We start from the raw sequence: 15,008 nt of genomic DNA, 5'->3' as shown, positions 1-15,008 counted from the left end.
GACCACAGCCACAGGGAGGGACGTACTGCCTTGCTGGGGTCCTCCTGGCACACTCTGTGCCCTCGCTACTCACTGATACAAGTCTTTCAACTTTAGCGTTCTTCTGGTTTTTGTTGGGTTTAAGCTGCAATTTAGTAGAGACGAATTGCCTCAGACCCTCTCAAAATTAAACCCTCGTATTTGCAAAGCCCAAGTTGGACCAAAGCATCACTTCCATCCAAGAAACCCTGGTCCCTGCGGCCACCACCTCCACACATAGTTCAAATGGTGATAGGACCAAAAGCTCAGGACTGCTTCTTCAAACTCTCTTCCCAGGGAATGCTTTAGGGAAGCTTCTTCAAGCTCTCTTTCCCAGGGAATGCTCCAGAAGGGAGCGCAGATGAGGCTATGCTTTCCTGGGACCATCTCCCAGGATGAACTGCTGCACTCCCTAGCTGCCCATGATCCATCTTGCCCGACAGCCACGCTGGTGCAACAGGCCGATTATCTCCCCAGGGCAGCGCTCCTCCTGGCTCGGGTCAGCTGTCAGGCTGCCTGCCAGCCTCGCAGGGATTTGCCTTGCTATCTTCCTATCCCGCTAATGGAATGGTTGTGAAGCAAGAGGGGATGTGCCAGGGGATGGCTAAAACAGATGCAGCGTAAAGCTCAGAGTACATCTGACATGCAACAAAAGGATTTCAATCACTAGAGGGAAATACAGCCCACTTCAATATCATAGAATCATAGTAACATAAAACCACCAGTTTGGAAAAGATCTTCCGGATCATCAAGTCGAACCATTCTTACCTGCCCCTAAACCATGTCCCTGAGCACCTCGTCTACCCGTCTGTTAAACCCCTCCAAGGATGGGGACCCAGCGGCTGATTCCTTCAGCCACCCCCAAATCATTTAACAGCTCTAATTATAAACCCAGCTATACATCCTTCTTCTCCAGCCAGCTGCATTCTTCTCTGCATTAAACCAAACCTAAGTATAATTAAATCATTCGAGTAACGTAGCCTCAAACCTCTCCTCCTCCAAATATGACCGTTCAGGATTGGGATGGACATATTAAGCACAGCTTTGTCTACGGATGAACACTCGTTTCTGCGAATCTCTTGTCTTTAAGATGTAAAGGCATTTGCATTTGAAGCGGGGCCACTGCACAGCACTCATCCCTGGGAAGAGGATGGAAAAACAAACAGCGTGTGACAGATGTTACTCAGTCACCTAAGCCGTTGCTGGGATGGCACCAGGATACCGCAGCAGCAAGCACAGCCCAGGAGGGCTTGAAACAAGCAGTTTTGCTTCTCATTTCCTTCCCACACTGCAGAAAAAGACATCAAGATCTTCAGGACTTGAATGTTTCCCTGCAGCAAAACGTGACAAGATCAGGTACATCGCTGGCCAAGCAATTACAAAACAATGATCCCCTAAAGCCAAATTACATCTTCAGCCACTGCACTCAGTCACTCAGCATGCGTGACACCAAATGTTCAACTGGGTAATTAGGACTCGATCTTTTCCATTACAGAGAAAACAATCCCCCCTCCCCTGCCAAGCCAGCTTCCTCAGCCAAACATGCCTGAACTCTTAATTACAGCTTGAAAGCGCTGAGGGCACAGGTTCAGATACTCCTCCTCAGGCTCTGAAGCCATGGCATACCTTTTTTCACCATTAAGTGTCTACATTTACAAACAAATCCAGTGCAGAGCTCTGGAGCCCGCTGGTTTAAGCATCTCACTGGGGGCAAACAGATGAATCAAAGGGTATTAGCACCTCCCTTTAACAAAGCCTAACTACAAACCAGCTGACAACACTGCTGTCAGCAGACTCGTCATACCTAAGAGTGGAGGCACCGAGTCTATTTTTGTAGAGTACAGGAACAAACTACAGATCTGTACAAATACAGATTCTGTCCTTGAGTGAGGACAGAACAACGATAGACAACTGCAGCTTTAAGGCGAACTGCCACTCCAGGGAGAGAGCAGCCTGGTGTTTCCTGCAATGCTTCATCACAGAAACAGCTCAACATCTCTAAGACTTTATATTTGCATCTTATGTTCTGATGTCTACTTCGGAAACCAAGAGTTGAGGCCTCCTGTTTTAACACATCCCAAGACAGAATGGGGCTTGCGAAAAAAAGATGGTTTTAAGCTCAGATTTGGTGCTAGCTGTACATCTGTGGCAATGGGAATTTCGAATCTCTACCGTACTGCCATCCTTCCAGAGAATTTTTCATAGGGCAAGACTGAGCACACTGCAATGGCATCTCGGAAGTCCAGGTCCCTCAGTTCTGCTCTTTGATTTCCACCTTCATTTTCTACTACCTAGCAAGTCACTGGCATCCTCCTTGGAATTTGCTTAGACTCAGCCTAAAAGCACCTACATCTACCTACGCTCCTGGGATCATCCTACACCACTGACCATACCAAAGTTAAGAAGCAGAGAACACCCTCAGCAGAAGATGCTCTTTCTGTCTAAAAAGGAAGGCTTTTAGGCTCAGAGATGATCAACACTGCCATCTCTGTTAGTGGGTCACATCATCCACACTTGTCCCTGCTCTGAAGCAGTAACAGAGCCCAACATGCTCTGGGCAGCTGTTTGCTCACACACCATCCCACCCCAGTGGCCAGCAGCCACCAAGGAGGCCTGAATTCCTCACGCGGATCAGTCTGTTCTTATTCTTGCCTTGTTCGCACAGTTGCCATTACCTTTTCCTTCAAGTCCCTGTATTCCAGCCAGTCTTCTCAATGCTTTTGGTACAGTAACAGGTCTGCCTTGAGGAGGAGCGAGTCGTCATCACCTCTGCCCGGATGCCTGCTGCCTGAATTAAGAACCTGCCAAGGAAGCATTGCCAGAAGCCACTTCAGAAAGTTCTTAAGATGCTCTCTTCTCCACTGAGATAAGTCTAAGCTTTCTGACCCAGGCAGTAATTCCCTCCTAGAAAGATGCTTACCTTCTAGATTACAAGTCCCGAGTCAAGGCTGTTTAACTGGTTCTGAAACAGAACCAACTTCTGTCTCTCCACCTGAACTGCCTCCTACAACCTCTTGCAATATAACACTGGAGTTGAGTCTCCCAGATAGGCTTCATTTACCCTCTGCCTTCCTTGGAAATACAATAATATTGCTCTTTGTAAATGCCAGGAACACCAAATGAAAACCAACAAATCCGTATGAGAAACCACTTGGATCTCTTTCTAATCTTCTATTTCATTCTTAGCCTTTTGGAGGACATGCTCAACAGATTGCTAGATGTGTCACCAGATGCACACCACTCCGGCCAAACAGCTCAGCTTATCTAGCTGGCAGCAGGGTCTCTCTTCTCACACTTCCAAGACTGAAATATCCCTGCTTCCCATGATTTATTGATGGTGCAGCCTTCCAGCTGCTTAGGATACACCCTCCAAGAAAAGCACTCTCAGAGGCACTGGCCGAGAAGAGCTCCAATATAGACAGCCCAGAGTTTTTTGGACAGTAATAAGCTACAACAATCGTACTCCCTACAACTGCAAGCGTACTGCTTCAAGTGAAGCACATTCCTAGATCCTGGTCCTATTTAAACTGCCTCTGTCAGCAAGAATAGAAATATTAACTCCCTCCCACTTCAGCACATTTAAGCTTTCTGGTCTAAATACTAGACAGTTATACTTGAGAGATGGTGGGAATCTTGCACAAACGCCGAGCAAGAAGTCCTCAGCACTTGAGCTATGAGTTCAAGAAGCAGCTCATGTGAAAGAACAAGACCAAAAGGCAGAGAGGCTCAGAAAGATGGACACGGGTTGTCACATTTCATCACTCACAGTCACTAAAAACTAACTCCCATGTAAGAGCTCAGAGCAGAGCAGTGTCCCAGCTCCCCACGAATGCCACGGACTCATACACATCTACACGGCGCAAGTAAAAATCCCTGACCTACTCACCTTCTTCACCTAAAACAAGGATGTGAATCCAACAAGGAAAGGAGTTTTCTACTCTTACAAACCAGAGCCACTCCAGGAGAGAGCAGTGGGATGGACAATGCACCCCAGGGAGTTTTCCCAAAGTGAGGATGCTCGCTGCCTTTGCCCATAATACATCCAACCTATCAACTGCACTTCCAACTTGCACAGTGATTACGCAGGGTTATCAAAAGTGGTTATAATTACACTCGACTAAGGAACTTGATGTTTTTGTGCGCTCTTGCTGAAGTAAGGAGTTAAGCTCAGTCTCATCCTACAGAAAAGAGGGACAGTTCATTCATGTGTACAAGAAAGAATGGCCATCCTAAAACCCAGAGACTCAGTTAATTGGCAGAGGCTGCCGTAGGTCCAGCTAAGCTATTGCCTGTGCCAAGTACAACAAACTCATCGAATCAGAGTGGTTTGGGTTGGAAGGGACCTTTCAAGCCCATCCAGTTCAACCCTCTGCAATAAGCAGGGCCATATTAAACCAGGCCAGGTTGCTCAGAGCCTGCCCTCAACCTGCCCTTGAGCCGACCACAGATTGGGCTTTCAGCGTTGCACCATCCTCACTATAAAAAGTTCCTTGCTTGTTTCTAGTCTGGATCTACCCTCTTTGCACCTTAAAACCATCACCCCTTGTCCCACTGCAACAGACCCTGCTAAAAGTTTGTCTCCATCTTTCTTATAAGCTCTCTTTAAGTACCGAAAGGCCTCAATAAGGTCTGCCCAGAGCCTTCTCTCCAGGTTGAGCAACCCCAACTCTCTCAGCCCTTCCCCATAGGACAGGTGCTCTCTCCCTCTCTCTCTCTCTCTCCCCTATTATCCTCTCATCCTGCTCTAAGAGATCCATGTCCTTCCCATGTTGAGGACTCCAGAAGTGAACAGAGAGCTCTAGGTGAGGTCTCAACAGAGCAGAGTAGAGAAGAAGAATCCCCTCCCTTGCTCTGCTGGCCATGTTTCTTTGCTGCAGCCCAGGATATGGTTGACCACCTGGGCTGTGAGCGCATTTTGCTGGCTGATATCCAGCACTGAACGCAGGATGACCAGGTAGTGCTAAACAGAGCTTTTTATTTATTTGCTTTCTTCACTAGTCATGTGAGAGTCTGAAAGTCCCCCATCCACAGGTTAAAGGATCATTTCCAATGTATATTACGGAGAGAAGGTAACCAGCTCCTTGCTTATGGTTGGTTGGTTGGTTCTCAGCTGCACTCTGAAACTCAAACATGTAGAAGCAAACTAGCATTTCCATTCCATGTCTAGAAGCAGACTAAGAAGTCTCCTCTTCACTCTAGTTGGGACACAGCACTACTCAGCTCACTCCCTCCGCCTGCTTTAGTAGCCATTACTACAAGCACAAGAAAATTTGCTCAGCTTGGCTACAATTATTTAGAACAACTGAGGTCCCCAAAAGATAGAGAGAAGGATTTAGGCTTGCCTGGGTACAGAGGTTAAGTGATATTGCACTGAGGCGTACTCAAAACACATCTGACACAGGGCTTAAAGTATTTCTTGGCACTGAACTCCAACTCCAAGCTTTGTTGTCAAAAACCTCTTACAGCAGTTGGCCCTTGGTCAGTCCCCGAGTTCAGAAGGAACTTCAGGTACACTGGGATGCAGAAGTACCCGTGTCTAGCTCGTCCCAGATATGGTTAAAATGAGATCTGGTCAGGTTTCGGAAGCCACGCTGTGCTGAGGGTGAAAGCTCAGCAGAGAGTGTCAGTCAGTGCCCTTATCTCTGCAGCTTGGGGCAGGAGCATCCCTGTCCGCTTCCCTCAGCCTTGCAATAAAGCATTCTGACCTCAAACTCAGCAAATACACACAGATAGGTATAGTCAGACTTCAGCATAGTCGGCTTTCTCCTTCACTCCCACTACAGCTTCTCCTATTAACCAAGGTAGGTTTTCTGATATAAGAAATCAATAAAAAGCCCCACAGACCACACACTCACAACCAACCATGAGGGATCACGAACTCATGGCCACAACTTCAAGTCAACACCACATATAGATTTAAAGAAGGACAACATAGTCAAATAGCTGCATCCAACAGGGTAAGCTCATAGACTTCAGTACCACTGAGCGTTGAAAACATCAGCCCTTCCTCTTGATCCAAGTATTCCGATTCAAAATCCACCTGAATGAATCCAATTTTAATGGGAGTACCAAGCAGTCTGTGTGAGGCTTCCTCAGTATGCACCACTTCTATTTAAATAAAATTCTACATCCATTTATGCAAACAGCTTTTTGAGCCAATTAACTGATGTGCCTGTTGTAACAGTCAGCTAAGCTATGTTATAAGGGACACAATTCTTTGTGTTGGAAGGGACCTCAAAGCCCATCCAGTTCCACCCCCCTCCATGAGCAGCGACACCTCCCACTGGATCAGGTTACTCCAAGCCCCATCCAACCTGGCCTGGAACCCCTCCAGGGATGGGGCAGCCTGGACCAGGGCCTCACCACCCTCACAGGAAAACATTTCTTTCCAAGACCTCACCTCAATCTCCCCTCTTTCAGCTTAAATCTGTTCCCCCTCCTCCTGTCCCTGCACTCCCTGATCAAGAGCCCCTCTCCAGCTTTCCTGAGCCCCTTTCAGGGCTGGAAGGCTGCTATGAGGTCCCCCTGAAGCCTTCTCCTCTCTTGGTTCGAGAAGCCCAACTCAGCTTGTCTTCATATGGGAGGTTCTTCAATACTGGCTATTCAAAAAAACCCCTCCTAACGGGCTGGCATTTGGGGTGCGGAGCAGTGAAGCTGCTTTACCAGTTGCACCATTACGAGCAGGTGTCACCAAGAGCATAAAGACCTGCTCAGAGCCTCCAGAACAACTGGAGAAGCAGCCCTGCTTCAGAAGGTCTGGCTTCAAATCCTTAGATCAGTTACTGGTCCAGTCCAGAAGTACAGTAACTGCACACTCTGCCATCCAATTCAAGTGCAGCTACTTTTGCCAACAGGTCCTATACATCAGCTCAAATTCCGCAGATCTTTTGCTTTTATAAACCGCTTGTCTACGTACACAGCTATAGGATAATGTTTTTCGTTAAGAGATCTGTTTTGAGCTCACTGTTCTGACACTCAGGTAAAGAAAAAAAGTGTTTCCAGAACTCTAATTGAGCCGCATGAACCTCAAACTGTGAGCAGCTTCAGATCACTTTCTGCAGGCACATCAACAAAGTTACTGCCAAGATTTGTCTTCTGCCAGCCTGGAAAAATCCCTACTCCACTGAACTAGATTGACAATGCTTCACAAGAAGGTTTAAACTCATCATTTTTGAAGGCAAAGGGAAACAACTAAACTACCCTATTTTATTGTCAAATACACAGAGGTCCTGCTTCAAAAGCGACTCATCTCCAGGGAGCAAATCCCTGTGAACGCAGCAAGACCTACTTTTCCAATACACTCCATCAGCAGTTTCTGTTCTGAGCTCATAAAATACAAATGGTTCTGGGGCAAAACAGATTGTGAAGATCCCTTGTAGTATTTACCTGCTTTCGGAATAACACGTGCAGCCTTATCAGCGGGGCGCCACGTTGATTGCAAACAACCAGAGGAAGAGCAGGAGCAATATAAAGCCTCGCTGTCTCGATGCTGTGGAGCTTCAACTCGCTTTGAAGGCTTATAAAAAAATCATTTGTTTCCACTGCATGACCGATTTGACATACTTAATAGCCGGAACTGGAAAAGAGACGGCATCAGAGCCAGTAGACACACCTACATCCCAGATATGACAGGGGCTCTTCAGACCATCAAAACAAAGTTTTTCTGGACAGTATTTTATATTTAGCAATAGCAGCAGCTACAACCAAAGGCCAGGCTGGTGCCTCTTGCCCAGCTCCCATAGGATATGCTGATGCAAGGATGCTCCCTCACCATCAAAGGTGCTCTGAGCCAACTCTATCCCTTGAGGAATTCCTGGAAAGATTCAGTAAAAAAACTCCATAGCACAAAGCGCCAGGAAAGCAAGGCTTTGAAGGGCAGCCTCCTTGCGGCAGGGACGCAGCCAGACAAGCTTATGGTGAGCATCACAGAGCAGAGACTCGCAAACAGGACAGAAACCTGACTGTGGAAGGTGCTCTTCAGCCTGCAGGCAGGTAATGGTATGCTAACACGGACATGGAAGAGTCACTGCAGACCACAACTGGTGGGCAGCAGATAGGGGGAGCTTGTAGAAGCATCATCTCCACTGCAAATAGAGCAGGTAAGGACACACCTAGGGCACCCACGAGTATCAGGACACTCCTGCCTGTCTGCTGTTAAATCTCACATCGAGCCCTATCCTCCCCTATAACACTATGAGCCAATCATGCTCAGTTTCCAAGGATTAGATATTTAACACTCGGCAACACAGATTGTACCGGACCACCATCATCTTCCTAGAAGGACACCATAAAAACATTCAGATGGTGAGAAAGGAATCAAGCCAAGCAGACAACCTTGTGGCTGTGGAGATACAACTGCATCGCTTACCACATGGAAGAAAACATCAGGGAACAACTTCATAACAGTTAAATTCTACAGTTGCACATTGTTACACTGACAAAACACAAGGACCAGACAAACTACAACTTGTGGTTTCAGAGGAGTGCAGATTAAGAAAAACCAAACAGCTCGACAGGTTCACTCCAGTAACAAATACTTGCAAAGGACATGCGAAGTCTATTGAAATAACTTGTAAAAGCGAATTTCCGAGAGCTTGATACTTGCATGGGAGGCAGGGAGTTGAATCGGGTGAACAGCAAGATGCAAAGATAGAAATGAGCACAAGTGGAAAGAGATCAGGTGTTTCCTTCTTGCTCCTCACCTTTATTTTGATTTCCATGACAGAAGATTGAGATCACACTGTAAACATTGCGATTAGGACTAAACAAAGATTAGGACTACTAGCAAGGAGCACCACAGGCTGGACTCTTGTTTAAAGACAGCCAAGCAGAAGAGTCAGGTCCCTGCAATCACACTCGTCGCTGAAGGCATGACTTTTCCCAGCAGAGCATTTACTACAGCAAGTATGTTGTGGGAGGGATGCTATTTAAACGACGTCTTCAGTTTCTAGGGGGAACAGACAAATGATTATTCAGAAAATGCTGTCTACTCCCCTCTTCCCACTGGTTTCATCTCTGTGAAAACCCCCTTTTTCATTAACTTGAGGCCCTGCACTGAGACTTCTTGACACTGCAGCTGAATGGATCGCCTCATGTTACACAACTGCTATTTTCTGCCACTCCTACACAAAGTGACATCACCACAGCACAGAAAAGTCATTTGGGAATCTGCGGCTGTCCCACCACACCAGAACATCCAATCCACAATGACAGACTACTATATAACAGACCATCACATCTCAGATAGAAGTAAGTCGAACTACTGGTGCAAGATGCTCGTGCAAGCTCAAAGTGCTCTTCATCTTAAAGATACTGTCTTAAAGTAATTGATGCTTACCAGCCATTATTAATTGTGGCTGATACAGCCTCCAGTGAGCGTAAATGCAGCATTTTGCACTCTTCAGACTACCAGCTTAGCATCAGTAGAAGAGTAAACTATTTGATGTGGAAACTAGTGTTTTTTTCAGGTCCTTGCGGGAAGAGATTCATGTGTTCCGATTGTTCCTAAGAGGGGAAGGTGAACAGGAAAAAAAAAAATCTGTTTTCCTCATCACTTCTGAATGAGGAGTGGGGGAATGCAAGTTTTGTTTTATTTGTTCCTTACTATGCTTCTCCGTTTTTAATTGGCAACAACCAACCTTCTCCAAGTGCAGTCTGTCTTGCCCATGACTAATTGGTGAGTGACATCCCTGCATTTACCTACACACATGAGCCTTCTGTCTTATTTTCTCCCAATCTGCTGCAGAGGGAAAGAGAGCAGCTTGGTAGGCACCTCAGTGGCCAGCCAAGGTTAACCCACCCCAGGGGAAAACAATATTCTAGCCAGAAATGGAGAAAGCAGCTACTGTGTCTGACAAACGGCTTGGAAGAAGGCTGTTCTCCCCAGGAAAGAAGGTTTACTAAAGGCTTTAAAAAGACATAACAGAAGCTACTGCCACTCTGGGGTTTGATTCTGGAGAGGAGCACTACCACTGCAAACACGTAACTGAGCACACAGGGTAGCTGGTGCATTGGCTTGCCAGCTTGCCAGGCATTGCTCCTGCATCTGCAAAGGATCCCCTGCTCTCATCCTCAAAGGGGAGCACATTGCACAGGGAATGGTTCACCTAAATAGATGAAAAGCAGCCTCTTCCTCAGCCTTGGGGCAAGTTCTTGCCTATATGAGCAGCTCAGCATCCTACAGGGCTCAGTTCACCCCTTCTGCAAAGCTTGTCCAAGAGATGCTGGCTTCAACTCTAGAGGCTGCCCTGTGCCAGTCACAACAGACAACCCGTGCCTGTGCGTCCTGGGGCAGAGCCCCAGAAACCAAGAAAGAAGTCTCAAGGAAAAAAAACAGTTAAAAGGAAAGCATAAAATAACTTAAACTTGCCATCTCATTTTCAACAAGAGGCAAAAACAAGAGGTACAAGGAAAATGCAGCTGACCTGACAAGGATAAGAAGGAGGGAAACACTTGACGAAGGATCCTTTGCTGTAGTGTACCCTGCTCTATATAATCACCCAGTTGTGCACTGCTGCCAGGACAACGAGCATAGGACTTGCATGTCATTTTCTGCACACTGCCCGAGCTGTGAATAAAACACTATAAAATCATGGAACGGTTTTGGTTTGGAAGGGACCTTAAAGCCCATCCAGCTGCAAGCCCAGTGCCACAGGCAGGGACACCTCCCACGGGATCAGGGGCTCCAAGCCCCATCCAACCTGGCCTTGAACCCCTCCAGGGATGGCGCAGCCACTGCTGCTCTGGGCAACCTGGGCCAGGGCCTCCCCATCCTCACAGGAAAACATTTCTTCCTAGTACCGCATCTCCATCTCCCCTCTTTCAGCTTCAAACCATTACACCCCTTATCCTATCACTGCGCTCCCTGATAAAGAGCCCCTCCGCAGCTTTCCTGCAGCACAACTACACAAAGGCACAGCAAGAATATTAGTTGCATATTTGCATAAAAGCAAGTGATGCAGCTGCCTGGCCAAGTTTCAACAAAGCCATCGCCCTGGCTGCAAAGCACGAAAAGCCATTGCATGTGTTAGTGCTGAGCTCTTTATCCTCTTCACAGCCCGTTTCGCTCTTAATGCCTTGCAGAGAGCCAAAGCCCACAGACAAAGTTAATTCAGGATAAAAATGTGTTTCCCCGTGCTGTTTAGTCAGACTTTATTTTATCATGTTCGGTTCCACTGGAAACAGATGAAGTTGAGTTTTGTCCAGTCGCTTCAGTTTTGCTAAATTTGGGACGACATGGCAAGAGAAGCCTTGTGTCAATACACAGATCCAACAACTGGAGACCGATTATCCCTGGTACAGCTTTCATTTGTGCAAGATGTCCCACCAAAAAAACAAAAGGAAGTGAAATCTTAATTCCAGGAACGACGCTGCTCTGAAAGCCCTTCCCAGGCAACGCAGTCATCGCAGATTACTTGCTGCAAAAGCTCTTCCCTCTCTTCTTTGCAACTTATTTCATCAGGCACGGATCTCTGGGACTGTAACTCCCTCTGCAATCACCAGGGCAGCAACGGCAAACGCTGCCGTTTTCCTTTTAGACACAGCGTATGGTTTATAAACTGTCCCTACAATGCAATGGGCAAACACTCCTATAAGAACCGCTAAATGAAATGCAAATCCTGTGGTGAACTAGAGGATTGGTCTTTTTATTTCCTGTAATACCTTTCCTTTCATGCTTCACTAAACAAAACCTGTCCTCTGAACACGTCCTGCCCTCTGAAGAGCCTCGATTCTCTTACTGCCACTGCTGGACTGCCCATGTTCTTTCTTCTCATGGGTACAAGGAGGCGCAGGACTTCACTATGAGACCATATTAATGTATAAGCGAAGAGGGGATGACAGTATGTGACCACATACGCTGAAGTAAGGATCACACCTGGCTCCACATCTGCACCAAGTGACAGCCTGCCAAAAACAATAAAAAAGAAAATACACAAGAAGACAGGTCATCCCATCACTAGGAAAACAGCAAAGTAGGCAAAGCACATTGACAGCAGGGGAATGACAAACAAAGTTCAGTTAACCTCCTGGAGCAAAAAAAAAACCCACCACAAAACAACTTTAAATCTTGAACCAAGGCTCAGGATAGCAATGTGCAAATTCTACTTCCAAATTTCCACCTGCAAGCAATAGGATGGTACCCTGCTCAGCACACCCAACCATCATCAGCTTCAAATCCACATCACACATGCGCCGAACAGTTTCTGGTGCCACGAGGCCACACGCATTCGTTACAGTAATGGATTCAAGACCTTCTCTATTGCTCTTCTGGGGTCACCGCCTCTTTACAAAAGCCATTCATGCAAAGGTGGTCTCCAGAGGTACTTTGTCCTTTTTAGGGTAAATTTAATTTACACAAGTGCCCCAGCAAAGCTGTCGGGTAAGCGAACAGCAGGAAGGGATTAGAGAGTCACTGCTGCTGTGTGCACAGGTGAGGCACTAAATTAATTGAACCGATATCCTTTCAGCAGCGGGATTATTAACCAGTCCTCTCTTTTAACCAACGCTCAGCACCTTGAAGCACACAGCAGTACCAAAACACTCCTACTAGAAGTGTTTATTAGTTTTCTTGATTTATTACCACACTAGCAATGCTTTTGTTTTGCAAGCACAAAAAAAGATCATTAGATATCTCACCACAACCCACCAGCGTCGTTTCCAGACTATTGACTGGATGATGGAGTATTATTACAGGCGACCTTAGAGATGGGAAAATTAAGCCACTGGATAGCAGGGAAAGACCACCGACAAAGGGATTTGCAATCCTCTGTGAATAACGTCTACAGCACTTCTAAAATATGCTTACTTGCCATCAATCACTGCCCCACAGTAACACGCAAACATTATATTCATAACAGGCTAATTACATGGCAATTACCATACAGCACTAATTAAGGGGAAACCCAGTGTGCCATCCAACACAGTTCCTTTAAAATGGGCTAAGTATACATGAAAAGTATAATTAGGCAACAGAAGGTGAGTTGTTTCCTGATGATAATTACATTACAGGCTGTATTTTCAAGTAGGTCACTGAAAACTGCAGACTCGTTCAGGGGAAACTGAACTCCTTCAGGATTCCAATGCCCACACAGATCTGCCGCGTCTGTAGCAGTGGGGCCTGGGTGGCCACGGACAATGGATTTACCTACCAATCCCATTTGTTAAATGCCTTAACAGCAAGAAGTAGGTTTTGTCCCTTGGCAGACTTTTGGGCAGCTGCCTATAATTTCTGTAATAGAGTAACAGACTTCAGCCAGCAGCAGGACTCGACCCACAGCTCGGAAGGAAACACTCAACTTGGAGGAGCTGAAGAGCAACTACTTTCTTCAACTAAGGTAAAATCTTGCAAAGGTGAAGCTGTAGCTAAATTTCTGTACATCTTGGTAGAGCCTTGCCAAATAAAACATCCCGGAAACTAAACTATGGACTACCAATAACATATCCAACTCACACGCAGTTCGAGGAGAGGGAAAGGTATAGGAACCCATGTGCAGAGTCCATGGCCACTCCATAGCTCCAGAGCCATGGACAGGCTTGTCAAGCACAGCTCAGGCTGCAAAGACCTGTCAACTGCGGGGGGACAAAACCAAGGACCCATCAGCACCATTGGGGGATGACACAAAACCAAGGACCCATCAGCACCATTGGGGGATGACACAAAACCAAGGACCCATCAGCACCGTTGGAAGATGACACAAAACCAAGGACCCATCAGCACCGTTGGAAGATGACACAAAACCAAGGACCCACCAGCACCGTTGGGGGATGACACAAAACCAAGGACCCATCAGCACCGTTGGGGGATGACACAAAACCAAGGACCCATCAGCACCGTTGGGGGATGACACAAAACCAAGAACCCATCAGCACCGTTGGGGGATGACACAAAGCCAAGAACCCATCAGCACCGTTGGGGGATGACACAAAACCAAGGACCCATCAGCATTGTTGGGAGATGACAAAACTAAGAACCCATCAGCACCATTGGGGGATGACACAAAACCAAGGACCCATCAGCACCATTGGGGGATGACACAAAACCAAGGACCCATCAGCTTGAGGGCGATGACACAAAACCAAGGACCCACCAGCTTGAGGGGGATGAAACCATCCACCTGGGATCCACAGCTGAGCTCTCCCACACCCATGTCAGAGGCACTGAGGAATTTAAGGACTCCATTTAGAACAAATCATTTAAATGTCTCAGACTCCAAGCACCAGCCTAGAGGTGGGGAATGCAGTAATGAACCCAGTTTCTCAGGTCACTTCTCTTAGAGAAGCATTTTAACCTATTTGGAGAAGCTGCAGTAATGGGCAAACCTCAAAGCCGAGCTTACAGCTGTGCGCTGCTACGGCAAGAGAGGGTTGGCTGCTATTTTTGTGCGTTCCTGGAAAAAGTCATATTTCCACAAACAAGTTCGGCTAGTGGAAGCACTGTATATTCATTCTCACCCTCAAAGGATCCTCCCTAAAAAGAGCTACAGCAAAGCACAGGCACATGAACCTGGATTTACCCTTCCCCAGCCTGTCTAAGGCAGGAAGCTATCAAATGGTAGTTGTTCTCATCACCGGTATCACCCAATAGGTCACAGATGGCAGAAAACATGATCGCATCCTAACTTTTGTGCCAATTCACACTGCTGATTTAAGAAAAAAAAAAATCTCAGAGGCTGATAAACCCTGCCTTTCTCAAAGTCATCTTTTCACCTTCTCACCATCTGCTTTGAGACCCTCATGGGCAAGTAAATGCCTGGTCTCAGCTGCAACTCACTGGATTGCATAAAACTTCAAATCCTCCAGCACAAAATGCACCTCCTTGCTCCTGATACCTCTAGAAAAGGCAGCACTTCACTTTATCCTATCCAGGGTTATCAGGATCACTGGGAAACGAACGTATTTTCCAAGTCCATATCCTTGGCCTTGGTCCACCTACCATAAAGCCTCATCCATCATTATCTTTCCTCTTTAAAATCAGCAGAGCCTGCTAATGG

The sequence above is a fragment of the Cuculus canorus genome, chromosome 6, assembly GCF_017976375.1.
Source record: "Cuculus canorus isolate bCucCan1 chromosome 6, bCucCan1.pri, whole genome shotgun sequence".
NCBI lineage: Eukaryota > Metazoa > Chordata > Aves > Cuculiformes > Cuculidae > Cuculus > Cuculus canorus.
This window is presented reverse-complemented; position numbering follows the sequence as displayed.